Source organism: Camellia sinensis, chromosome 4 (assembly GCF_055761805.1).
Source record: "Camellia sinensis isolate YWXY chromosome 4, ASM5576180v1, whole genome shotgun sequence".
In the NCBI taxonomy this organism is placed as follows: domain Eukaryota; kingdom Viridiplantae; phylum Streptophyta; class Magnoliopsida; order Ericales; family Theaceae; genus Camellia; species Camellia sinensis.
The window spans coordinates 76754607-76773804 of record NC_138964.1 but is presented as its reverse complement, the minus strand read 5'-3'; the positions used below and the strand labels follow the sequence as shown (position 1 = coordinate 76773804).

General features: G+C 38.4%; 1 long non-coding RNA gene across 2 annotated transcripts; it reads right to left on the bottom strand.

Moving 5' to 3' along the window:
* Positions 1–650: 650 nt before the first annotated feature.
* On the bottom strand, positions 651–8758 carry LOC145823370 (uncharacterized). Of its 2 annotated transcripts, none has more exons than XR_014365652.1 (4): positions 8718–8758; positions 2148–2204; positions 858–922; positions 651–779 (listed from the first exon to the last, which is right to left on the bottom strand). It is a non-coding gene; the product is annotated as an uncharacterized LOC145823370 (long non-coding RNA). The 2 variants fall into 2 exon arrangements; XR_014365651.1 differs by lacking the exon at positions 8718–8758 and adding an exon at positions 2332–2424.
* Positions 8759–19198: the final 10440 nt, after the last annotated feature.

The window sequence follows — 19198 nt, the reverse complement described above, 5'->3', positions numbered from 1 at the left end:
TGGGAGACCAGAAAAGGTGGCCCAAAGACTAAGAAAACCAGTTTCCCGACCAGAAAATCGACTGGCGGGAAGGAAAGTGGTCTCCAAGGGAAAAAACTGGTCTCCCACCCTCATACCATCTTCCAAGCAAGGAAAACAAGGTTTAACAAACCAACACGGATGCAAAACGAGAGTTCGGGAGGCAAAACGCGCAGCTGGGAGCCTCGAAACCCAGCTGTTGAGCACCAAAAGTGGTATACGACCACAGAAGTGGTCTCCCGGAACACAGTGTCCTTCTAGATAGAGGAAGCAAGGTGTGGTTCAAAAACCATGCCAAACGGAGAACGTTAAGCGGTCCCGAGACAAGGCGTACGACCGAGGGCTCCTAAAACCGAAAACTAGTCTCCAAACGGGAAAAACAGTCTACGACCACGAAAAGTGGTCTATGACCACAAAGAGATGGTCTACAAGACCTCTCCCTCCCTTCGGGAAGAGAAATAGAGTTCGATCCTCAGACCGAGCCGAAGCACAAAAGAGTTCAGAGGCCCGAAGACAAGGCTCTCGGCCAAAACTCTGAAACCTCTAAACGAGCACAACATGCACCATCACCGAGCACTCAATCGATGACGTCTGAGTCTTAAGGTCGGTCAAAAATGGGGTGTCTACACATGGTTTTGCAAAACTGAGCAAGCAGAACATATATATACCTTGATATCATTGTGAGCAAGTCAGAGCTCTTTCAACTCAGTGCACGACTTTAGTGAATCAATGGCTTGAAGTTGGCAATCAGATAGAGAGAGCTGAAATCATGAATAAGTTACAATCCTAGCACTAAAAGGGTAAACTGATGTTGAAGATTGCCATTTATAAGTGCTTACCTTCGTGATTGATTTCACCTTGACCAGAGACTCTCCAAGTTTATTGATTGGATTTCTAGAAAGAACTTATACAGAACCCGAAAAAATAACTCAAACTCAAAAAGTAAACATTTACCTACAGTGTATATTGTAAGAACTACTCTCATAAAGAATGAGATTTTCATTATTAAATTATAATCATAACCAAGATTTGTTTAATAAAAGTAAACATTTACCTACAGTGTATATTGTAAGAACTACATGTTTAGAAATTCTCATGCTTTTCATACTCTAGTCAAGTCACATACACCTAGAAATAACAAGACTTGACAAAGAATAAAGGTGCATCCGGTGCAAGCTTGGTTTTCCAAATTAAAAAAGAAAAGACTAATTAAAAGAAAATTAGTTCCATCACCTATACAGTTGTACCAGAATTGTGTTACAAACACATTAAACCCCATTGAGGCAAGGTTTAATCATTATATCCACATTTGGATTGTTCAGAAACCTTTCTATATGGCTGAGGTAAACATATATCATATGGACCCACAATTCAGTTTTGAGCCATGTAGAGAAAAGAAAGGTCAATTTCAATAAAATTGAGGCTCCATTTAACATTTAGATGTACCCTATTATGCATAAAGTGTATTTGTACAATGTGAACATACAGGGTTAGGGTGAACATATGGACCCCCGATTCCGTTTGAGCCATGTATAGAAAGGGACCCCCAATTCCATTTTGAGCCATGTACAGAAAGGTCAACTTAAGAAAAAATTGAAAGTCCATTTAACATTTAACTTTACCCTATTATGCATTGAGTGTATCTCAGATCATTGGCTTGAATTGAAATATTTTATTCAATGTACAAAAGTGGTGATTGGTTGTATATATGATGTTGATATCATTAAATCATCTGAAGCTTCTAAAATGTCATAATACAATTAATTTTCTCATTTATCAATAAATATACCCATCAGTTTAGAGAAGCAAAAAATGACTGCTTGTTTGACACAAACCTAGAACTAGTCAAGAGTAAAGTACTGAAAAAAATATAAAGACTGTAGATAACAATAAAAATCATGTAAGATAATACGCTTATATTATATCTACAAACGAATAGTTTAAAGCTGATTTACATACACAGGTATACAAATTGTCAGCACCTGGACCATCACAAGTGTCGGAAGAACAAATAAGTTAAGCAAGTTTACTGGCAATGAGGTGATTTAGTTTTATGTCATAGGCATAGCATGGGTATTGGGCAATAATATCATCCACATGATATGAAATTGATTACTAAAAACTCATACCTAAAGTGTTCAATTCTTTCAATTGATCAAGCCTGCAAATGGAAACAATCTCATTATCTGCACAAAGAGGGATTCATTAGTGGAAATAAGGAAATTTAAAATTGCATTTTTTCAACCAACAAAATTAATATATACATCAGAAATTAAAAACTGAGGTAATGCAGTTGATCAAGATGGATCTTACCATTCAAGATCAATGCACGTAAGCTTAAAAGACATTTGACCTCATATATTGATTTAAGCTTATTTTTGCCGGCATTCAGCAGCAAACCAACAAAACAGAAAATCAGCAGCAAATTTGCTGCATCACAGCAGCAACACAGCTCACAGCAGCAAATTAGCTAAACAAAATAGTAGCAAAACAAATCTCCTCTACTCACAACTCCATCTCAGACCATGACACCTCCTCTGCTTCACCTGCTCAGTCCCGGCAGAGCACTATAAGCAGTGCACAGTAATCTTAAAAATACATATATGTGAGCTATATGTGGCTCCTTGTGAAGGAGACTACACAGTGACTATTTTTTTTAATCATTTTTTTGCTCTGCATTGCTCTTCTGCATGCATATATGTATATAGATCATTGTTCTCGGTCAACAAAGTAAATTCACAAGCATAAACTTATCCATGTTCCCGGCCTTGGATTTTGGATAACATCCTCATCTGGCACACATGTCCAAAGTCAAAACACAACACTTGAGTTCATATCCACAAATTATAGCTAATTTCATCATAGGAATTCCAACATTAATCAGGGAAATTCACAACTAAGGAAGAGATTTCCAGGTAGCCACATCACCCTTGGCTTTAGACTCTAAAATTTGGTCCATTAACATATTTCTTTCCAAATTTTTTACCTTGGCAGTAGTATGAGACATTTAAGCATATGTTACTGAATTCCACATCACATTTAAGCATGCATGCCTTTTTGAATTCCATATCTTGAAGGTATTAATTCATATGTTACTGATAGAAAAAGGTATTAATTCATATGTTTCACGTGTAAATATTCTTTTCGGAAGGGGAATCATAAAGTCAATATTTAATAACCCGACTCTCGTACATGTTTTCTGATATACTTTCAGTCCCTTTATTCTGTGCATGTAAATATTTATTGTGAAATTTCATGAGAAATTAAGTTTAATTAAGTGAACCTTATGCCTAGAGATTTATATTTGTTTAATAAGAAATTATACTTGTCACAATTAAAATGTTTGGACCGAGAATTGAAAGTCTTAAGAGCTTAATAATCTGAAATTGACCTTATATTTGAGATCAGCATAATTTTGAAGTCATAATAAGCATTTTTGTGAAAATTTGATTTGGGATGATTAAATTGATTAAATTTCGTCTTATTCAACTTTATATATATGTGTGCATATTTTAGCTCTTTGACTTAGAGCCTTATACAAATATCTCCTGAGAGAGAGAGAATTAGAGAGGAGAAGGTTTGTGAGGGAGTTCATCAAGGAGGAAAATTGAGAAATTAAAAAGGGGTTATAAAGATTCCAATTTAAGGTATGTATAATTCATTCCAATGGACCCTCTCTTTGATAATTGAGTAGGAATTCCTTATGTTATGCAAGTTAGGGTTTATAATATGGAACAAGCATGTGTTAAATGGTTAATTAAAATAATGTTTCTTGAGTTGGTTGATTTGGAGTTTCATTGAGTTATCTAGTAGGAATCACATCTCATTTCTTCAATTGAGATCCTTGAACTTCGTTATGTAGATAAATGACCATATAGGTATATATGTCTATGTGTATGTGAAGATGGGAATATTATGAAGTTGAGTTGTGTTTGTGAGTTAAGATTAAAGATCCAAATTGTATGTAGATTGATCTATGTAGTAGCTTCTATTTACATGATTTTTGACCCATGTTTTAATAATTAAAAGATCTATTTTGAGCCTCAAGAATACTCACCAAAAAATGGGGTTTTTGTTTGGAAATTTCGGACTGCACTGCCCAGAATTGCCGCACGTACGGGGATCACTGCCGCACGTGCGGGGCTCACAGCTGTACGTGCGGTCCAAGCTGCAAAATTTTGTTCGCTCCATTTTGCGTGCTTAACTCTTTGATATTTTTGAAATATGTGTTTGATGTCCCTAAGATGTGTGTAAATTTGCTCGAAGTAAAATGAAGCAGGAAAGGAATTAAGAAAGAAAAAGAACTAATGAATAAGTTGTGCATGTGTGTAGGTCATAACTCGGGAGGGGCAAGCACTCCGCTAAAGCACTGTGAGTAGTAGTACTGTAATTGTACATTTACTTACAGTTAATAATTCTTATTATTAACGCTCTGTTTTCTTTTATAAGCAAGTACGTTAACATTTATGTTATTTGGAGTTCGGTGAGAACATTGAAAGATTATGTGTACCTCGGTATGACTCTGGAACTACGTTGCATTCCGGTTACGGTTAATGGTTATCATTAATGTGCTATAACCTGTAACTTACCTAAGACTCCACACCAGAATTATTAATACTATGCAATTAGTTAACGGGAAGGAATTATGAAGATTAACCCCGCTTAATGGGAACATAACATTTGAACGGGAACATGATATTTGGAACGTCCTATCAGGGACTCTTACACTCTTACTTGGTTCGACACATGTTTTATGACATAGACATTTGTCTGGAATGGATTAACGAAATGAAAATCGGATAGAAATAACATTGTTATATGACTCACGTTATGGTGTGAATTGTTCTATTCCCATGAATAGTACTGTAACAACACATGGGCTTCTGTAAATAATTATTATTAATGCTTGGTTATACGTAAGACGACTATGGCAACATGTAATGAATCACAAAAGGAAATTTATGTGCACCATTGTGAACGGTATTCGTATGCATCCGGCATTATTTTGTTCTGGTTACCCATTTCGTTCATATAAGGACATGATATGGCAAGAAATGCTTTATTTCCTGATATGTTACGTTTTGAATTAATGAATGATTTAGCACAAGGCCCTTACCCGGGGGTAAGAATACCATGGTCTTATGGCCCTTGCCCGGGGGTAATAATACCGTGGTTCATGTATGTTATGTTGTATTATGACACTATGTGGATGGCTCGGTCTTTAAGACCTAAGGATTTCTAGTATGGAACAAAGTGCTGTACGGAACTAAGTGCTGCTATGCGAGTCACCTGTAGAATCCGTACGAGCCACCTCTTGAGTCCATACATATGTGAACTGAGGCCTATGGCCGTTTTGTGAAAGTTATGAGGCCTGTGGCCGTTTTGTGAAAGTTATGGGGCCTATGGCCGTTTTGTGAACGTTATGAGGCCTATGGCCGTTCTGTCACATATGTGAGGCCCATGGCCAATCTGTGACATCTAGGCCTATGGCCATTCTGTATGATCCGCTAGTATGAAACAAAGTGCTGCACGGAACTAAGTGCTACCATGCGAGTCACCTCTAGAATCCGTGCGAGCCACCTCTTGAGTTCATACATGCACAAAAAGGGCTTAATGCCGATTTGTTTAAGGGCTTAATGTCATTCTCTGATCAAGGGCTTGAAGCCATTCTGTTTAAAGTTTGGGCCTAAGGCCAGTCTGGAAATGATGACAAGATAAAGCTAACAATATGCTCTCTGCACTGATACATGTACATTGTAATACAAATTAGATGATAAATTGTTTATACTACCATTCACTGAGTTTGGCTCACTTTATGTTATGTTTGTTTCTGTAGGCACTCCACTTGGAGGTCGGTCTTAACCCATGGCATCCATCCCTCTTTTGTCAACCTCAGAGGGTCCAGGCACTTATATAAATCAGCTCATTTTATGGTTTTGCTAAGCTTTTGGTTTTGTACCCTGATTGTCTGTCTAAGGTTGAGGTGTTTACCTTTCAATGTTTTGTTATACGCCCGACCTTGAGGGCTAGGTCTGTATATATATATGCACATAGCTAAATTCTCTGAAGCACGTCACTGTATGTTTATCTGCCTTATGTTCTATTTGGGATCTTGGCATGATAGTGGTCGTTCAATGGATGTAATTCTTTTATTTATATTAATTTATGTTGTTAAACGCTTCTGTTCAAGCCCCATATATTTTGTATATCAGGTTAAGTGTCCGGTTCTGAATAGGTCATGCCCAAACTTTTAGGGGCGAATTTGGGGTGTGACACAATACTTCATGCAAATCTCCAGGCTATTAGCAAATGAACATCTATGTTAGTGAAGGGATCCTTTACTAGATAAAGCTACTTAATGATTTTTCTCTTTAATTTGACCCATGCATCGTGAAACTATAACAATTTTTTAACAACTTATGCTTGATGCACAGTCACGAGCTGAAACTAATGACACCTTAAATTTCAACTGATCAGAGCCTTATTCACCTGTCACTCTACTAGAGTTTAATTTGTTATTACATAACATCCCATCTCTTCTGACCATCATTGTCTTCATGTTCTCCTTGTAATGCTTTTAACTTGAACCAAATTATGACAAATTGCAATCAGTGGCATTTTTGCATCAATCATCACATATGATTTTTGGTTTGTTTGTTCTCATTTTGAACTGTTTCTAGTTTGCTTGTATGATTTAGTTTACATTCCTTCAATACTTAAGTATTCATTTAACCCAATTTTCTCAATATCCTCACTCATTTTGGTTGTCGTGTCTTGCTTCTCCAATTTTTGTACCATTCGTATGACCCAATTTACAGGTGACTTTTAGAACTCTTCCTTTGTGTTGATAGGGCATTTTATAATATGACAACCTGGGGGAATGCTTCTTTACTTCAATTTAATTCTAAATCTATTGAGCATCAACAATTTCATTTTCTTTCTCTCGTTTGTGGATCTTGATTATATGTTAACAGAAAAATGGACACCTTATGGTATTTGATACTTAAATTGTATAGCATTATTTATTTGCATGGAAACCACACTTTGGAGTATGTTTTGGGTTGTCTACTAAGTTCATAAATAGGCTAAATATCAACCTTCGATGGAAGCCCGTGATTGAAATTTTATTTCTGATCTCTAATTGTTTCAAAGCTTGTAATTGCTCCAATACATATGTTCAATCTTGAAGGAAAATGTTAAGTTCAAGCTGCCCCTCTATTTATAGAACCTATGAAACCACTTTTTTTTAGTTTTAAAGTAGGGAGGCTTTTATGCCAAACATTTTCATCTCTTGCCTTATTTTTATTGATAACCAAATGTGTTTTATCCTCGCGAAAAAGCCAGGTCAACTTTTTCATGTTGTTTCTTCAACGGTGTAGTCTTTTTTATCACTAACAATATCTTACAGTGCTAGTCCTATATTTGATGCCATGTTATTTAAAAAAAAAAAAAATTGATGGCGTGAGAGTTGTTATAGATAGTTTTAGAGATGGAGCATGTATTACAGTTGGAGCTTGTAATACCAAGGAGGACAATTGAATTGAAAGTTGAGATGACTTGATTATGTGCCAAATAACAAATATTACCACAAGAATAAGGACTGATGCCTTGTAGTTAAGGGGCTGCAAAAACTATGAGAAAGCTCAAAATGTTATTGTTTGAGATAAGTCATGACTTTGATAATGACCAACTAGTTGAGAGACATTTATTTAGATAGAACAATATCATAAGATTCAAAACAAATTCATGTAGCTTTGCCTATAATTTGGAAAGGTATTTCACTGTGTCACACAGCTTAGAGCTACCATAGTTTCTTGTAAGTTACAAAATACTGCAACCCCATTATTATTCATAATTTTTTCTTCCTTTTTCAGGTATGGATTTTATGATAAATGCTTGAGGAAGTACGAAAAATGCTAATGTCTGGAAGTATTTTACCGATCTTTTTGATTATCTACTCCTTGCAGCACTGATTGAGAGTCAAGTTTGAGTTGTGCATTGTACAGTGACAGACGATGAAAAATATATTTTCTTTATGCCGTATACATGTCGTGTCCGTATCCTAATTTTTTCAAAATAGTTGTCTCGTGCCTGTGTCAGTGTTCATGATTGTGTCTATGTTCATGCTTCCGTTTAACCAAATAGGAACTAACAATGAGAAATTAGCGGGTAAACCTAAAAATGAGGTCAGACAATATACAAGAAGATATTAAAAAATTGATTGGGAAACGCAATAGGAATCCTAGCAAGAAATATTTGGTAACCATAAAAAATAAAAAATAAAAAGAACTGGAAACTCATACGAATACTTCAATAGATACACTTATATATATGAAAAAAGAAGAAGAAGATACTTCAATTGATAATTTAATGAAACATATTGAATGCTCAATTAAAACTGAAGAAGAAACAATAAGGAAACCAATGGAAATTACTTGAGGTTCATTATAGGAAGCACATATGAAAGGAATTAAGTATTGAGATAGCTAATTCTCATCTCTCAGTATTTAAAATTTAAGCCATAAATATGCAAATATTAAGTTTTATATAGATTTAAAACTAGGGTTCCAATCCCCTCTATCTCAATCTCCAATCTCTGCACCACTTTCTAGGGTTCTAATGAAGAGGGTTTGATTTCAATAAAGGCAAAAGAAGAGAAAAAGAGGAGAGAACAGCAAAGGAGAGCAGATGAGAGATACCTGGATGCCGGAGGGAGAACCAGTGGGAAGTCACCGCCGCCGCTGCTACAGACAGACTGTGAGGGTAACGCGAGAGCGAGAGCGAGAGCAAGAGATTGTGAGGGTCTGTGTGAGCGAGTGTGAGAGAAAAGAACAAGAGAGGAGAGGAGGGTATCTCACGCTGGGGCTGTTGGGGCTCCGAGATGGAAAGAGACGACTGGGAGAAAGCAGACAATTTTTTGACCTTTTTTTTATTTATTTAATTTTTTTTTTGTTGATCTGAGAATAGGATACTGAAAGGGTCTATAGAAGAAGGGCACAGATGAAGGACGCAGGAAGCAAAAAGATTTTTTTGGCGACAGAGGAATAAACAACGTCACAAAAAAAAAAAAAAAAACAATCGCCAAAAAAAAAAATACTGACGGGTGACAAATCGTCGCGTAAAATACTATTTTTTGCCACGGTCTTGGATTTTCCGTCGCAAAAAAAATTATTTCACGACAGTGTCATTTATCGTCGCAAAAACATGTTTTTTGAGATGATTTTCAAACCGTCGCAAAAAGTTGCGTGTCCAATACTCCTTTTTCAAGTAGTGAACAGGGGCTGGCGGAATACCAATCATTAAGAAAATATGTCGTCCAATGAGATGTGAGGGCTTATATGAACAAAAACAACCTTTTATATATGTATATCCACACATTCACTTAAGTCCATAACATAACTTGTACAAACAGAAAAACAAGTTCATAGCTTAGGGATTTAATCCCAATACCACCAAAACAGTCAAAAACAAAATTCTGAACAAACTCTCTCTGACATTACCATAACATTAGATCACAATACAGATGGGTGAACTCTGAATCATCCTAAAGCCCTGACTCATGATGGTTTGAAACCTCGTGGTGAGGCACAGTAGTTGGCTTGACAAAACAAGCGTTCGGGTCGACGCTGCTATGACTGCTTGGTGCTTGATCACCTACACACATATGATAAACAGTGAGCTAAAGCCTAGTGAATAACAAATGTGTAAAGGGGTTGATGAATGATGTCCTTATAACAATTCAAAACCGTTAGATTCAGTAGGGAATAAATTCACAAAGCAGTAATTCAGACATTTCATAGTCATATGGAATCATAACAGTCATACGTGGTACATCCAATAGCAGAACAACACAATAGGTCTTAAAGGCCGAATAGTCAGTTGATGGCCATCAATAAAGTAACAGTAGTTCCAAAGATTGGAATTGACAAAGATCTTTGTAACAATAATAGTAAACATAGTAGTAGCAGTAATAGTTGCTATGGATGCCACGAGTACAGTTTACAAAATAGGACAATCATTCATTCAGTAAACAGTATCATTTCAGAAAATGGTACATTTAATCAATCAGAAAAGAATTACAATTGAACGTAGCTTTACAATATTGTTACTCACAGTGGGCTCCTTGAAACACGTGTTAAAATGCACTAAAGATGCGGCGTCTGGCTGTAGACGCGCCTGCGTGGGGGGCCCTCACTACAGTTCGGACTCGATTTTGTTTGCGGTTCTAAATCTGAACCAAAGAGTCCAAATCTGGCAAATCGTTTTGAGAAATAGATTTTTGAAAAGAAGTGCCAAACATGGACTGCTTTGCCAGATACAGAGTCGCCACCTAAATATTTTAATGGGGGAATTTAGGAAACCCTGACTCGGTGCCAAAGGCCATGTGTCCGTCATCACCAAAGTTGCCTCGGCTCGGGAACTTGGGTACGATCGGGGAAGGTCAGCTATGAGCACCCCCTCTCGCCCGATCCGAAGACCGGCCTCTACTAACCGTGATATCCGTTTTTGAAAACGTTATGTGTTCTTATTCCGGTTATTAGCCTAGAATTACTATGTTATGCGCACAGCAAACAAGTATAGACTAGATCGCCTAATTTGGAAATAAGCATTGCATATCCGTTTGTCTTGAAAAACACTTTGGAATTTGCTACTCGCAAGTAGGCTAAAATACGGATTTCAACGAGTTTTTCCAACTCAGACAATCCAACCTTCACCCACAGGCATTCAAATAGTTTATCACATAAGCATCTAGCCACATGGTAAGCATGCTGTCATGATAGCATTCACACGCATGCAATATGCTAAAGCATGAAAATACTTACATCGTACTCCGTGCCAAAGCAATAAACTAGTTAGCCAACATGCATGGTCCTAGTTTATGTCAAATTGACTAATGCAACACATACAGGATGTAATTAGAGTAGGCTCGGCTAACCTAAACATGGCATGTGAAATGCAATCAATTGATGCACGTATTCAATTTGGAATTGAAGTACAAATGCAGTTAGCATGATGTACCGAGCCCGGTGCATGCAAGACAAATGTATGGATGCACGCATGCATTGCATTAGGTATGCTAATTTAAACATGCCCTAATCTACCTTCATAAGCGGGTAAATAAAAGGGAAGAAAGAAGTGGGGATTGGAAGACATGCATACACACGCACCCACACTTATTACAGATTCACCCTCGTCCGGAGGGACCAAATAAATATTACAAATAATTAACCTACAAGCTAATTAAATATTACAGGCCATCTAATTAGCTAAGCAAATTAACTAGTCTAGGGAAAACAGATAAACCGCCTCGGGAAGAGAGCCCAATGCAATGCATGCTCGGTCCTGCTCTGAAGTACACTGCCATGCGCAAGCTGCCTCTGTTTTCCCTGCTATACTCCTCTGAAGACTGCCAAAGTCTCAGGATGTGCTTACTAGATGTTGAGGAGTGCCACCGGCTGGAGGGAATCATCACCGGCTGTAATTTGGTGCCCATCGGCAGACAATGAATCCATCGGCCACCGATTTATTGCCGGTCGGCACTCTATGCAGTCGATCGGCAAGAAGTTCCTGCAGAACCTGTTTGACAGCAGCAGAGGACAGAACTTTGCATGGCAATGCAATTCAAGCCATATATGCACCTACCAAGCCCCTTTTCATGTGTATGACTCAAAGGGACATGGTTCTTGGTTCTCGGACCATCAATCGCGCATTTCCATGCGTGATGGCCCAAGGGACCAAGTGTGCACATTTTGATGTCAAATGCAATGCAAACCAACAAACCAAGGGGGCCCAATTCCTATCACTAGATCAAGGAACAAGGCATGCATGCATGATGCAATGCAACCTAGGCGTATGAACTAGCATGCAACATGGGGATGCAAGATGTACATGCAAGCATGAAAACAAACATGCAAGGTAAGCATGCAAGCAAGCAAAGGATGGACTTAAGCATGATTTGGGCAGCTCTAATTAGGCCCAAAAACAGTGGCCAAAGTGCCCAAAATGAAAGACTAATGGCATGCAAACATGTATGCAAATGATCTCCAACACTTCAAACATTAAAGAGCAATTCTCAAGCACACTTAAGAGGATGCGAACATGGACATATAGCATGCAAATTTAGCCTTGAAAATCATGCAAGAACATGGTGCCAAACCAAGCAAACAAGATAGGCTAAACATGCAACAAATGGCCCAAGCATTCAAGGCAAGCTAATGAAGTATTGAACTACACTTAGCAAGACCAAACATGGCATGAATTTAATGACCAAAAACAGAGTTTTAGCACATAAAACAAAGCCCAAAAGACCACTTAGATGGCATCTAAATGGCTTGAATTCAAAAGCATGCACAAATGCACTTTCAAGGAGCATACCACACAAGCTCATAAGGCATCAAAGAGGCATCCAAGGCAAGCATACAAGCATGCTAAGGGGACTGAAATGATGCTATAAATGGTGCCAAACCATCCAAAATAAGGCAAGTAATGCATGCTACACACTCACACACTTAAGGCCAACAAGCCAAAATGCAAAGGGGCTATACTAAACATGCCATGGCCGACCAAAATGACTAAGTACAGACCTCTAGCATGGCAAGATAAGCACAAAAGCTTCACAAAGCTAGACCTAAAACATGCTTGAACAATGGTTTACAACCTAAGGCATGTTAAGGCCTAAACATGGCATTACAAGGTAGGTATGCTAAGCATGCATGGTGTACCAAAACCAGCTAAGGGATGGTAAACATGGGCCTAAACATGGTGCTCCCTCAAGAGGCCAAAAATGGTCCTTTTCAAGGACAATAAGGAGAGGAGGTGGCCCTCTCCTCCCTAGGACCTCAAGGCACCATCCTCACCTCTGAAATCCCTCAAGATTTCAGTGGTGAGGAGGCCCAAACACCAAGGTCCCAGAGCTCACTCAAAATAGCACAAAATGGGACCTCTCAGGGCCTAGGAGGGGTCAAACACCTCCAAACCACAAAACACTGTAAACAAACTATTTAGAGGACCCAAAAACAGAACTTTTTTATATTATACACTAAGCTCAAAAATAGTTCTAAAAGAGGCAAAAATAGTATGCAAGAATGGGGAATAAAAGGGCAAGATTGTTACCCTTGAAGACCTCTTTCACAAATGAAGCTCCAGCAGCTCCTTAAGCTCCAAACCAGCTCCAAAACTCTGAAAACAATCCCTTAGAACCTCAATAGCCAAGGGAAGGTGTAATGGTAGGTGTTTGTGTGCAATACTATGAACAAATACACCTAGAACACTCAAGAGAGAGAGATATAGAGATAGAATGTATATAAATTCTAACCCTAGAACCAGAGCTTCTAACAATGTTTTTTCTCTCTAAAATGTCTAACCCTAAGCAAGGGAGAGGGGAGCTCCTCTTATAGAGGAGCCAATCTTGTAAAGCTTACAAGGTAAGCTAACAAGAAGGCCATCCCTCCATACACGTGTATGGAGGGGAAGAAAATGCCATACAGCTGTATTAAAATATCTGCAAAAGCAGATGAACAGTAGTCAGCTGCTCAAAATTGCCATCTTGGCAAAATGGACTGCCGACCGGCAATATACATTGCCGATGGCAACAAAACACCAGCCGGTGGCCTCTGGCCATGGCCGGTGATGTGTGGGGATGCCTCACAAGGCATTCCCTGCCCCTCCAAAGCAAAACACAAGTGTTTGGTGCTAAACCAGACACTAAACAGTCGAGTTCGGAGATCCTGAGGCAAAGCGCGTAGCCGAGACCTCCGGGAACTCCAAACGAACACAAACATGGATGATCACCGGGTGTTCAAACGGTGACGTCCAAGTCTTGAGGACGGTCAAAAATGGGGTGTCTACACTGGCCTAAACAAACAAATTCAAGCACAACAACTCAACACACAATTCATTCATTCAATCGGTTCTATTCAGTTCGTTGTTCATTTGATCGGTTTCTATTTAATGTTCACTCGTTCGATTTGTATTTCATTTTATATTTCATTCGTGTTCATGAGATGGAAATGCACATGAAAAACACTATAAAACCATACAAACAGAGGCTCGAAAGGTAGAAAAATGAAGCAAAAGTAAAATCGAGTCTGCCCTGTTGGCTGCACGTGCGGTGGCCTCAGCCACACGAACGAGCAGAATACATGCAAGAATAGAGGGTTGGCCGCTTGAGCGGTGGCTTAGGCTACTCGAGCGTGCAATATGCATGACATAAAAGAGAGCTTGCTGCTCGAGCGGTGGCCCAGGCCGCTCCAGCAGTCTGGGTTGAAATGGTGTTCGAAATTCTGTCCAAGTTTTGGAGCTCACATTTTGCAAATCCAACTTCATTTCCATGCATGACAAGGCCGAGAACTCTTCAAAATACTTTGAATTCACAATTTCTAATTTCAACAAAAATCATAAATTCAAAACAAGGCTCAATTTCCTTGCAAAAAGTCAATCTCTTAAATTTAAATACAAAATCATAATGTATACAAATTGAGCTCCTAACTTTTAATAAGTAAGAAGTAAGAAGACAAGAAGATAATCATGGATTCCATGGAAATTATGCCATGCGTGGTGTTAACTCATCCTTTTCTTCCATAACAAAACATGCATGTATGAAAGTTTTACCTACATTCACAATTCTTTCACTTCAACTTAACGTCATCTTGATTCATCTTGAATCCCGTAATTTATGAGCATAATTCTTCAAATTCATGAGATCAGAGAGAAAATTTCTTACCTAGAATCAAGTTGATCTTCAAGAGTTCCCTAAGCTTCTTTTTCCTTTTCTCCTATTTTTTCTTTAAGCTCTCTCTCGCACAAATGTTCTCTCTCTCTCTCTCTCTCTCTCTCTAGGCCACCAAGGTCCACTACCGCTCTTCTATATTCAATTGATGAGTAGGATTTTTTTTTTTTAATTATGATATTCTTATCCTCATACATACATTAGGCTTAAATTAATAAGGCTCACAAATTAATTTAAATCAAATTCACTCAAATTAAATTACTCATCATTATGATTTAAGACAAACTAATTTTAATTATATTAATGTGAATTAGGCTTTAATTGCCTATCCCAATATTTAATTCCAACTTGTTAAAACTACTGAATCAAACAGGTTCAATTCATAGCTCTACCTATCTATTCACAATAACAATACCAATACCGTATATATATATATATATGTATATATCTATATCACACATGGCACATAATTCATAATTTACAGATAATCTCATTCTCAATGCAAATCACATAATTAGCTTAATTAATCAAAGAGGTGGCTGCCACAGAAACAAATAAAATCCGAGCAAAATCAAAGCGATATTGGCTATCTCTATTTGGAGTGCTGTATAAGAAGTCTTTCACTGCTCCATTTTTGAAATATGTGCAGCCAACCAAGGTTGAAGCCTTCTTATTTGAGATATATGAAGGGATGTGTGGAAGTCATATTGGGGGAAGATCACTTGTATACCAAGCTATTTCTTAAGGCTATTGGTGGTCGCACATGCAAGCTAATGCACAGAAGCACATCAGGAAATGTGAGAAGTGCCAGAAACTTGCACATCAAATCCATTAACCTGCCATGGAACTTCTACCTTTGACAAGTCCGTAGCCTTTTGCTTTATGGGGTTTGGATATTATGGGACCTCTTCCAACAACAATGACTAATGGGAAGTTCTTCATCGCGGCAACAAACCACTTCACTAAATAGGTTGAAGCAGAAGCACTTACATCTATCGGATAAAAAAATGTGAATAAGTTTGTCTAGCACAATATCATCACTTGGTTTGGAGTTCCTAAGGCTTTGATCTTTAATAATGACACTCAATTCGACAGAAGGCTTTTCAAGGGATTCTGCAAAGAATTAAAGATTGAATTCTACAATTCCACGTCGGCCTATCCTCAATCAAACGGCCAAGCAGAAGCTTCAAACAAAGTCATCCTTGATGGACTGAAGAAAAGACTTGAGAAAGCTAAGGGAAAATGGGTTGAAGAATTACACGATGTCTTCTGGGCATACCGAACAACCCCAAGACGGTCAACCGGAGAGACACCTGTCACTTTAGCTTATGGCATGGAGGCTGTTATCTCTTTATAGATTGGTTTACCCATAATCAGAAGTGAAAATTTTGTTCCTGACTTGAATGGACCTAGGAACTTGACCTTGTTGAAGAAAGAAGAGAAAATGCATTGATTCACATTGCTGCATATCAACAAGAGTTATCCTAGAAATACAACAAAATCGTGTACCCAAGACAATTTAAGGTGGGAGATTGAGTTCTATGCAAAGTCATGGGTAACACCTTGGTGCCTAGTAATGGCAAGCTGGGTCCTAATGGGGAAATGCCTTGCAAGATTGTGTTGTTGGCTGGAAAAGGGGCATCCAACTTGGAAGGTTTGAACAATTGTGCTGTTCACAGGCCGTGGAGCACTACCAATTTAAAGTTGCTTGATTTATAGCTTTTGTTCTTGTAGTTCTCCATTTTTTTATCATTAATAAAATAAATTAAAACTATATATTATTCATATTGAATGAGAAAGATAAAATTAGGATAAAATACACTATTACATAGAATTGAACTTTTTAAAAATATTTTATGAAAAATAAGATTTAATTATGGGAGATTGTCCAATAAATCCCATATTTTGGACTTATGATTCATATAGTCCCATATTTTTTTTCTTGTGATCCATTTAGTCATTTTGGATGTATAATAACTCATTTGCCCGTCACATTGGAGTATCAGATTTGAGAAAAGTACACTAAGGAGTTTATTAGTGTTACATCATACCTACCACGTTGGAGTGTCACATTTGGGAAAAGTACACTAAAGAGTTTAATTTTTTTCAAGTGTCACATCATACTTGCCACGTTGGAGTGTCACATGTTACATTTGGAAAAAGTAGACTAAGGAGTTTTTAGTTTTTTTAGAGTGTCTGTAGACGTCCCCGAACGTCCCGGGGAGGAACAAGTCCCCCGTTCCGTTCGATATTGGGCTCACTACAGTTCAGGACTCTCAATTTGTCACGGTTCGTAATCTGAACCAAAGAGTCCAAATCCGACAAATCGTTTTGAGAAAACAGATTTTGAAAGAAGTGCCAAACATAGACTGCTTTGCCAGATACAGAGTCGCCACCTAAATATTTTATTTTGGGGAAATTTAGGAAACCCTGACTCGTTTGCCTAAGGCCACGTGTCTGTCATCACCAAAGTTGCCTCGGCTCGGGAACTTGGGTACGATTGGGGAAGGTCACTTCGTGAGCACCCCCGCTCGCCCGATCAAAGATCGGCCTCTAGTAACCATGATATCTATTTTTGAAAACATTATGCGTTCTTATTCCGGTTATTAGCCTAGATTTACTATGTGATGCGCACAGCATACAAGTATAGACTGGATCACCTGAATTGGAACAAAACATTTCATGTTTGTTTGTTTGAAAATGGTTTGATGGTGCTACTCGCAAGTAGGCTAAGACGTGGATTTGCCACCCTCAGGTGGGCTTAGAAAACATGATTTTGCCACTATATAGTGGGCTTAAAACACACAGTGAATGAATTGTTCCAATCCAAATAACCCAACCTTCACCCACAGGCATTCAGGCAGTTATATCACATAAGCAATTAGCCTCATGGTAAGCATGCTATCATGGCAGTCACTCACACACATGCAAGGATGCTAAAGCATAAAACTTACCGAGTACTCCAAGCCAAAACAGAAACTAATTAGAAGTCCATGCATGATCCTAATTATACAGAAATGCCTAATGCAACACATGCAAAATGCAACTAAGATAGGCTCGGCTATTTTAAACATGCCATATGAAATGCTACAGCTAACATATATTCAACTTGAAATTGAAAATACAATGCAGTTAGTATGATGCGCCGAGCCCGGTGCATGCAAAACAGATGAATGAATGCAAACATGCTATCATACTGTATGCTAATTGAAACATGCCCTAATCTAACCATCATAAGCTGGTAAATAAAAGGGAGAAAGACGTGGGGTTATAAGACATACATCACACACACGCACACTTATTACAGTTGTGCCCTCGCGCAGAGGGTCCGAATAAAATAATATACACTCCCGAATAAATATTACAGTCCAAATAATTACAAAATCCTAATTAATTAACAAATTAAACTAGGTAAGCTGTAAACTAGCATGAAAGCTATGGACTGCCTCGATGCTGCTTCGGATGATGAATGATGCATCTCCGAGTTGCCTTGCGCGGAAATCCATTGCGACGCCCCAATTAGCCTCTGTTTGTAATTGTTCTTGGGATGCGTGCCAAGCTCCGGAAGGCTGCCGATTTCTGATTTGCTGCAACAGAGAGCAGGAAATGGGCATGGCAATGTATTTTCACAAATGTATGCATGCCTCGATCCTCGTGCCATCAATCACGCATCTCGATGCATGATGGCCGAGGAGTCGAATTGCACGACTCAATATGAAATGGATGCACATATAAACACAATAAAACCTAAACTCCATCATGGATAATCCGGAGTGTCGGTGACTGGGAATTGAGACACGTTCCGTCACTCGAAGTACGAAACGTCCCTCGTTTCCCGTGCTTGGGCTAACTCCTATCCCAAGCACAATGCAATATGCATGACATGCATGAATGCAACTAATATACAACCTAACATGCACAATGCTATGAAATGGCATACACGATGCATGAGGTAACATGGCATACACAATGCTCTAACATACAACCTAGCATACGCAATGCTATGAAATGAAATGGCATACACAATGCACAATGGACTTACACCAACACAAGTGGACCTCAGCCACACTCACATCGGTAGCCATTAGATGAAAATGAGATACTCGAAATGCGTACACACGTGCACGCAAACCGAGGACCGAACCTAAGGCACGAATGCCACTCTACCAAGACATGGCAAGGCATGGAATATGGCATACTAGCATGCAAATTTCAGTAGCAAAATATGATGCGAAACAACCCCAGAACATGGCAATATGGTACCCGATGCATGAAATGAGACCCGAAACTCAAAATTAGGCATGCGCATTGACCTACAGCTATACAAAACATGCATTATTTGAACATGAAGTGTGAAGACAGAATCGAGACAGCCCCAAAACAACCATATTTACAGTTTTAAGAAAGGCCAAACAATGGACACAAATAGGACTAAGCTAGCATGCAAGAATG